This window comes from Balaenoptera physalus (assembly GCF_965194825.1).
Source record: "Balaenoptera physalus genome assembly, chromosome: 12".
NCBI classification, from domain to species: Eukaryota; Metazoa; Chordata; class Mammalia; order Artiodactyla; family Balaenopteridae; genus Balaenoptera; species Balaenoptera physalus.
The window spans coordinates 57,764,789-57,773,224 of record NC_138897.1 but is presented as its reverse complement, the minus strand read 5'-3'; positions in this window follow the sequence as shown (position 1 = coordinate 57,773,224).

The following is an 8,436-nucleotide window of genomic DNA, read 5'->3' as shown; positions in this document are numbered from 1 at the left end:
AATAATAACTGCTAACATTTACTGGACACTTACGATATGCCAGCACCTGTGCTGAGTGCCTGCATATGTGATCTCATTTAATCCTCACAAAACTTCAGTGAGCTGGGCCCCTGTTATTCCAATTTTATAGATAAGGAAATGAAGTCAGAAAAAGGTTATGTCACTTCCCCGGGGCCACACAGCCAAGAAACAGAAATGACTTTAGAGCACCATTTTGAACTGCCTCCCATACGATTTCCTAATGAAAAGTCAGTGGCAAAGCAAATCAAGAAATGAAAACAGATCTATTAAATGGTTCTGAGAAAAGCTACCATGAAGGGAGCACTTAGTATGAACGAGGCACATTCAATCCTCCCAGCTGCCCCTCAAGGTAGGTACATAGTATCATGCGGCAAAGAGGCTCAAAGAAACAGAGCAACTTTGTCAAGGTCTGGGCCTTTCCTCTGCACCCTGGCTTATGGCCGTGTGTGCGCGTGTGTGTGCGTGTGAGCATGCGTGCGTGCGTGTGCTTGTGTGCGCGTGTGTGCATGCATGTGTATGTGTGTGTGCGTGTAGGGAGGAGGGAGACAGAGAAGTCCACTTAGGGTGAGTAGCAAGACATGAAATCTTTTCTTTACTAATCTGTCATCCTCCTCAAATTCATATCAAGTGACTGCAGTTGCTGAGGTGTCCCTGAACACAGAGAGATGGGGGCGGGGGTGGCCGGAAAGACTGCAGTAAGCCTCAGGAGACAGGGGTCAGGGGATTGTCTCCGAAGGACAGGTAAGGTCTGGATGGTGGGAGATGAAGGGGCACCAGCTTTGCAAAGGGCTAGAGGTAGAGATGGGTATGGTGGTGAGGAACGAGTCCGGCTGAGCTGGGATTCGGTTCAGTGACTGAGCCTGAGTCTAGTTCATCCTCGAACCCCCCTGGGCTAGTGCATGCCTGGCGAGTAAGTGCTCACTAAATGTCAAGTGGAGTTAAATCAGTGGGATCTCCTGGATCCTCTCCCATCACCACACTGTGCCCTGCTTCCTTCCCTCTTCTCTGCCTGCTCGTCTTGGATCCGTCAGTTCCTTGCCACAATCAAGAGACATTGTTAAAATAGAGAAATGGCAGAGCTCACTGGCCAAGTCCCTGACAAGCGCAGTGAATGGTGACAATTGTAAATGGTGCCTGCAGCCACCGTTCCAAGCACTCTATCTGCACTGATTTACTTTAATCCTCTGTGAAGTAAGCGCACCTGTGATGCTCATTTTACAGATGAGAAAATCGAGGCACAGAGCTTAAGTAAACTGCAAGTTAGGGACCGGCCCTGACTTAAACCCAGGAAATGTGGCTTCAGTGTCTGTAGAGCGCTCTGCCTTTGAAAAATAACTGAATGATGCCCAACCGCATCCAAGCCACACACAGCCACCTCTTTGACGTGTACAATTCTGACCGTCAAGTCAAGCAAATCAGGGTTAAGACTTGTCTCAATCAGTTCTCAGGCGTGCCGGCCGTCTCTCTCTCTCTCTCTCTCTCTCTTCTTTCAGCTTTCTTGGACTTTTTGTTTCTTCTCACTCTTAACCATCATGAAATAGCACCAAGTTTAGGCATCAACCTATGTCCTTTCTAAATCCCCCGAGACAGCAGCATGCAGCTCTAGATCATGACTGTTATGAGAAAATTTTCACTAAGATAGGCCCTGTGTGAATCAACCTCAAGTTCAGTGTCCTGCTCTCCTGCAAGGGACTTAAACCCAGGGAAGAGGTCTCTTCCACATGCCGGCGCATCTGTCTCCTTGTCTGCTTGTCAGAGCCTTGCAGAAGCTCAGGGTGAAGAAACGTCCTGTTCCAAACTTCAAACAACAGAGAGGGTTCACCAGCCACTTCACCACCTTGAGCTGTTGTGCAGTTGCAGAGAAATCTGACAGGTTCCTTCCAAACTGGAAACAGGAAGCAGCCACACATGAAATTTTGGACTCCTGAATGTGAGTTAATACATCAAGCAGCTGTACTGAATGTGACCATGAACTAGTGTTCCTCTAAATGCACTTAATAGCACAGCCAAATTTGAACTTCCTGCATTCCCCTGCAAGCATCCTTGCAAATCTGGCCTCTCGGTGACGTGGGTGAGCTGAACACTTTTAGGACTTGGGGACACTGTGTTAAAGTAGAGGCAAAGAACATGATAGAGAAGAGTGACATGTAACAGCAACAAGGTGATCCAGGGAAAGAGATGTGCCATTCTAGCCTCTGAGACGTATATGATGTTCCCGGACATTAAATAAGAGCAGGAAATACTTTGCAGAAGACCTAATAACATAGTGACTATTGTGTATTCCAGTCCAGTGCAGTGGTGGATTTATCAATATGAGGTACAAATGAACCTATTTACAAAACAGAAACAGAGTCACAGATGTAGAAAACAAACTTATGGATACCAAGAGGGAAAGCAGGGAGGGATAAACTGGGAGATTGGAATTGACATATACACACTACTATATATAAAATAGATAACTAATAAGAACCTACTGTATAGCACAGGGAATTCTACTTAATACTCTGTAATGACCTATATGGGAATAGAATCTAAAAAAGAGTGGATATATGTATATGTATAACTTGATTCGTTTTGCTGTACAGCAGAAACTAACACAACATATATAGTTGTAAATCAACTATATACCCCAATAAAAATTAATTTTAGAAAATCAAGATGAGGATGGGAATTTGTAACTGTTTAAAGCAGGGTCCCGGATTTATATTAACCTCTCGTTGGCCAAAGAGATGGACCGTCGCTGGCTCGTTTAGGCAAAGCAGGGAACTGTTTGAGGGATCTTCAAAATCCTTGGGATAAAAGTCCATATGAAACAGTATTCAGGCAACTTCCTCAAGGCTAGGAAGTCAGTTAGTTTTGTATTTCTGCCAGTTCTAGAAATAAATACAATACCTCGCATCTTATTTAAGCCTATGATCTCACTTTGCCCTTCACAACAGCTCCGTGAGGTAAGTGGCCCATAATCTTCTTGACGTCTGTTTTGCAGATGAAAAACAGTCAGAGGGAGATTTAGGGGCTCTGTGCAAGCTTCAGCGTTGTTTATCTATGGGGCCCGGGACCCAGGTCTTTTGTGGATACGTCTCCACTATAGTCACACAACACAGGCTGCTCGTGGTTGTCAGATATTTAATGCAGGATGAGTCCAAGAATGGCGGGGGTTCTGGTAATATCTGAGTATTGAATATCCAAGTATTGGGGTGAAGTAAAGAGAGCGGGGAGCCTCCTCACACCTGGGGATGATATCCTGCTTGTTCCCAGGGCTCCCTTGGCAAGGATAAAGGTTGAAGCGAGAGCATGGGGGCCCATGGGAGTTCACTCCCATCACAGGCTCTTTCCCTTTGTCCCCATAGCTGTCTCTGGGTGAGGATAAGCACCGTGATTCATGAGTTGCTGAAGACTTTGGAGGAAACTACTCTTATATAAACACCACTGATGTGGAATAGCTGTAGAGATCCAATTATTCAAAGTTGACTTTTATTGTACTTTCAAACTGAATTCATTGTCATTCCTCATCTCTTTTTCCTTTAGTTGAGCGTTTCTTTTCTTTTTTCTTCGTTTGCAGACACTCCCATCTCAGTAGCTTAACACAATCAGAACTTAACGTCTTGCTCGCATCAGATCGGAAATGAGTATTTCTGATCAGCGGGCAGCCCTTCTCCAAGCAGCGAAGGTGGGCAGGCGGTGAGGCCTGTCACGTCCGGGCACATCGACCGTGTGAGGTCTCCGGGATCACGGTGCTCATCTCCATGATGCCCAAGGAGTGAGGAGAGCCTGCAGCATTGCACGTGGAAAGGCTGTCGTGGGCCTTTCTGGAAATGGTACCAGCTACTTCTTCTCAGATCCATTGTCTAGAATTTGGTCACACGTACACACCTACCTGTGGCGTGTGCTGGGAAGACATCTAGCCGTGTGCCAGGGGAGAAGGAAACGGGTTTGGAGAAAAGTCAGCAGCTGAGTCACACTGCTTCACATAGGTGATGTTTTTCCTAACAGAGCAACGCTGGGCCATGAGTTTGGAAGCAATATCAGAACGTGCATGATTACTACACGTAAGGATGAACCACTTATGTTAAGTCCAAGATAGTATAGATGCCCTCTACTGCAAATAGACTCTTTTCAATTGAAAAAGGTTTTCAAATAATCAAGCTCATGAAAGAAAATATGGGAAAAACAGGCAGGCAAAAAGAAAGAAAAATGCCCATAGAGAACCACTATTACCATTTGATACATTTTCTTGTAGTCAATAGTTTTAAGATTTTTTTTTTTTTTTTTTTTTTTTTTGGCTGCTCCACATGGCTTGCAGGATCTTAGTTCCCCGACCAGGGATTGAACCTGGGCACTGGGCAGTGAAAGCACGGAGTCCTAACCACTGGACCACCAGGGAATTCCCAAGAATATTTTATAATTAAAATAATTTTATTTAAAATACGTTTCCAAACTATATTTCTATTTATTGATATTTAAACATAGATTTTTACATGATTGCAATAGAGGAGAAGTATAATTTTGAGGCTTACCTTTCTTCATTCTGTCATAACACTTTAATGTTATTTAGTGTTTATTTAGTGTTATAGTATGTTACAGCAGACAGGGGACATTTTTGCACCCATTTTCATGAACTTATTTAAGATTTTTGATATTTTTTTCACACATTTGTACAGTCTTCATAATTACAATCTTTAACACCTTGTAGTTTTAGGTAATTAAATTAAAAATTAAATAATGTTTTTGTTTTACATGTTGATTATTGCATTATTATTATTAAGATTATTTTGCATGTTGATTATTTAACATAATGTTTTAGCTCCTAATGACATTTCCACTTTCAGTAAAACTCGAGTTATAAGTAGAGCTGGAAATATATTAAAGAGAATAGAATGGGATTGTCTATGCTGCGAGGTGGAACTTCTGTCCCAGATTTTAAAATACTAACAACTTTATAAACAGAGAAGATTAGTGGGATAATTGCTATCTCTATGTTACATTGGCTGGTAAAAATATAGGAGTATTATCGGGCACATATTAAAATGTTTACGTGTTGTAACTTCTTAACCTAATATAAGATTCTTTAATATATTAAAGGCCATCTATTCAAAAATAAAAATAATAAAATCCACGAAATCAATGACTTCTTATGCTCCAAATGTTTAAAACCTGTTTAGTTCTTCCTGCATAAAACACCAGCATTCTCCTTCTCGATACTTCCAAGGCAGGGTTAGGTTTTCGTTTTCATGAAGTCTAAGCACGCTAGAGGAAGCAAGCCGTCTGGTCCACAGAGCATCCAGCTGTACAATGCAGGGAATGTCCCTCCTTACTATTATTTTGATCCTCATTTAGACACCCCCCTAGTTTGAAAAAAAATATGGCTAAAAGCTGGGAATCAGGAATTCTCTCTAAGGATCCATGGAGATCTGTTACTGAATTTTTCCTGAATTGCCTGAGGGGAGAAAAAAGTAATTGCTCTTTCCATAGTATCACAGGGATGGAGAAAGTTTTCATTTCCCATGTTAACTCTGACAAATTGGTACTTGTTTCTGGGTTGAGAAGAAGTTTGAGGCCACTTTCAATGTTGAGTTTAGTCCAAGTGCTCTGGGACCAGTATTTTGTGCTGGACTTCTTTCTGAGTTTACCGTATTTGGAAGATTAACCCTATGCAGGCATTTCTCCTGTTGCAAAAACAAAAATGTTAGGTGAAAAAAGTGTTCAGAAAATACTTTAAAATATACAGTTAAACTGCAAGGAAAGGGAAAGTCTTGGGTTTCAAAAACAAAAAGGGGACTCAGAGAGGAGGGAACTATAGCTGACACTAAGATGACCTGTGGGCGTAACGGACGTGGATGTCGTCTCAGCAGCTGGGCGCTGGGGGTGTTAGTGCTTACACGGTGACCAGCCATGGCCTTGAGGACTAACCCCTCAATATGGGACACTCAAAGGGCTCGCAACCTTCCAGAGGGGCTGTCAAAACAGTATCTTTGGGTCAGACTAAAAACTCTGGTTTAATAGAAGCAAAGATAAACATTTCTTCAAAGGGACCTTTGCCCAAGTAAGGGTGCATAGAACTCCTACTGAAAAACAAGTTTGGCTGAAGATAAGCTAAAAAAAAAATCACAAATTCTGTGAGAAACAAGGCCACCATGATGCAAAGTTTCCAGATGCCATAAATGAGAATACTGGCTCCCAAGAATCTGTGAAAATGGAACAATCTGAAAGGGACATAAGATAAAAATGTTTAAAATGAAGAAAAATAAATTATAGAAATAGTAAGAAAGAAAATGACCTTATAAGAAAAGAATAAGTAGATTTGAAAAATAAAATAGAAATTGTAAAAATGAAAAATATAGAAATTTAGAATTCAGTGGATGGGTCAAAGAACAAATTAGTCATAGTCAAAGGGAGCATTATTTAACTCAAAGGTAGAGTTGAAGAAATTGCCTGGAATATAGCACAGAAAGATAAGGAAATGGACATTTGAAGAATCATTTAGCTATATGGATGCTAGGCTAAGGAGACCCAGTACGTATCCAGTTATGGGTCCTGGAATGAAGGTACTTTGAGAATCAAGGAGATTAATATTTGAAGACAGAGAAGCTGATAGTCTTTTAGAAATGAAGAAAAAATTGAGTCCACAGAACAAAGCAGCACAGTCTCTCTTCAGCAATTGTTCTCTCTCTTCTACCCTCTCCCAATCAATTTTTCCCTCTCAGCAATCTTATTACTGTCAGCAAACAAACATATTGCAATAACATGTCATGGTAAAATAAAACAAACTTCTCTTGTCCCCCACCCTCCTCCAGATGCTATTCTATTTCTCTGTTCTTTTCACAACACTCATTCAAAGAGTTGCTTGTATTCCCCATCTACACCCTCTCCCCTCCTAGTGTTTCCTGGAGCCCCTCTAGTCAGAATTTCCTCTCCATCTGTCCACCAAGAGGCCACCCACAAACTCCACGTTGCTAAATCCAACAGTGCAATCTCACGTGTATAATCTCTCCTCACATGTATAATCAGCAGCATTTGACAGTCCATTGCTCCCCCCGCTTTGAAATGCTTTCTTCACTTAGCCCCGAAGGCATCGCTCTCTCTTGGTCCTCCTCATACTGCTCTAGCTGGTCCTTCCCAGTATCCTCTACTGGTTCCTTTTCATCTCCTGACCTTAAGTGGAGGAGTCATCAAAGGCTTAGTCTCTTTTTTTATTCTCTAAGGCGATCCCATCCCCGCATGTGGCTGTACGTGGTAAATGCTGACAACTCCCCAGATTTATATCTACAGTTGGGACCTCTCCTCTGAACTTAAAAGTTTCTATTTCCAACTTCCTATGCTACTGCACCACTTGGATGTCTAATACACATCTCAAACTTAACGTATCCAAAAGGAAACTCCTGATTTCCCCTGCTCTGCCAAACTGTTCTACTTTAAAGTTTCCCATCTTAGAAAATGCCTATTCCATTCTTGCAATTACTTGGTTCACAAAATTTGGTGTGATCTTTTTATCTCATACCCCACAATTAATTCAGCAAATGTTGTTAGTTCTACCCTCAAAATATCTCCAGAAGTTGACCACTTCTCAACACCTCCACCACTATTGCCACCGTTCAGATCTCCATCTTCTTTCTTCTGGACCACTACGATGGCCTGCTGATTGGTCATCCTGCTTCCATCCTTGCTTCTCTACATAATAAAAATGTCTGTTCTCCAGACAGCACACAGAGTGAGCCTTTTAGACATACATCGCATTCTGTTGTTGAAGACTTTGGTGGCTTCCCACAGCCTTTCCAAAGTCCTTACAAACGGACTGTAGGGTCCATGTGCTTTACCCACCTCTCCACTTGTCTGACCTGATCTACTCCCATTCTCTCTCTCACTTCTGTCTAGCCACAGTGGCTTCTGTGCTATTCCCTGACCGCACACCAGGCATGCTCTGACCTCAGGGCTCTTGCATATGCTGTATTTTCAGTCATAATGCTCTTTCCCCAGATAGTTACACAATCGGCATGTCCCCCTTTTCGTCAGTATCTGCTTAAATGTCATTTAGTCAAAAAGGGCTTCCTGATCCCTTATATAGTGCTTCCCCAGAACTCACTATGCCCATACCCTAATTAATTTTTCTCCATAGCACTTATCACTACCAGACATAATGTATTTGTATGGGACTGTTGTTTAATTCCTGTTTTCTCCCACCAGAAAGTAAGCTGCGTGAACATGGGACTTTGTCTGAACTGCTTTCTGCTGGTTCCTAGTGCCTGGATCTGGCATGTAGTAGATGCACAATAAGTGTATATTGAATGATCGGCTGGGTTCTGAGCAGAATATTACACATACAAATCCACACTTAGATGCATCACAATAGAAACTGCACAATAGCCAATAACCAACAAAAATATTAAAAGAATCCAGGGGAAAAAGACAGATTACCTA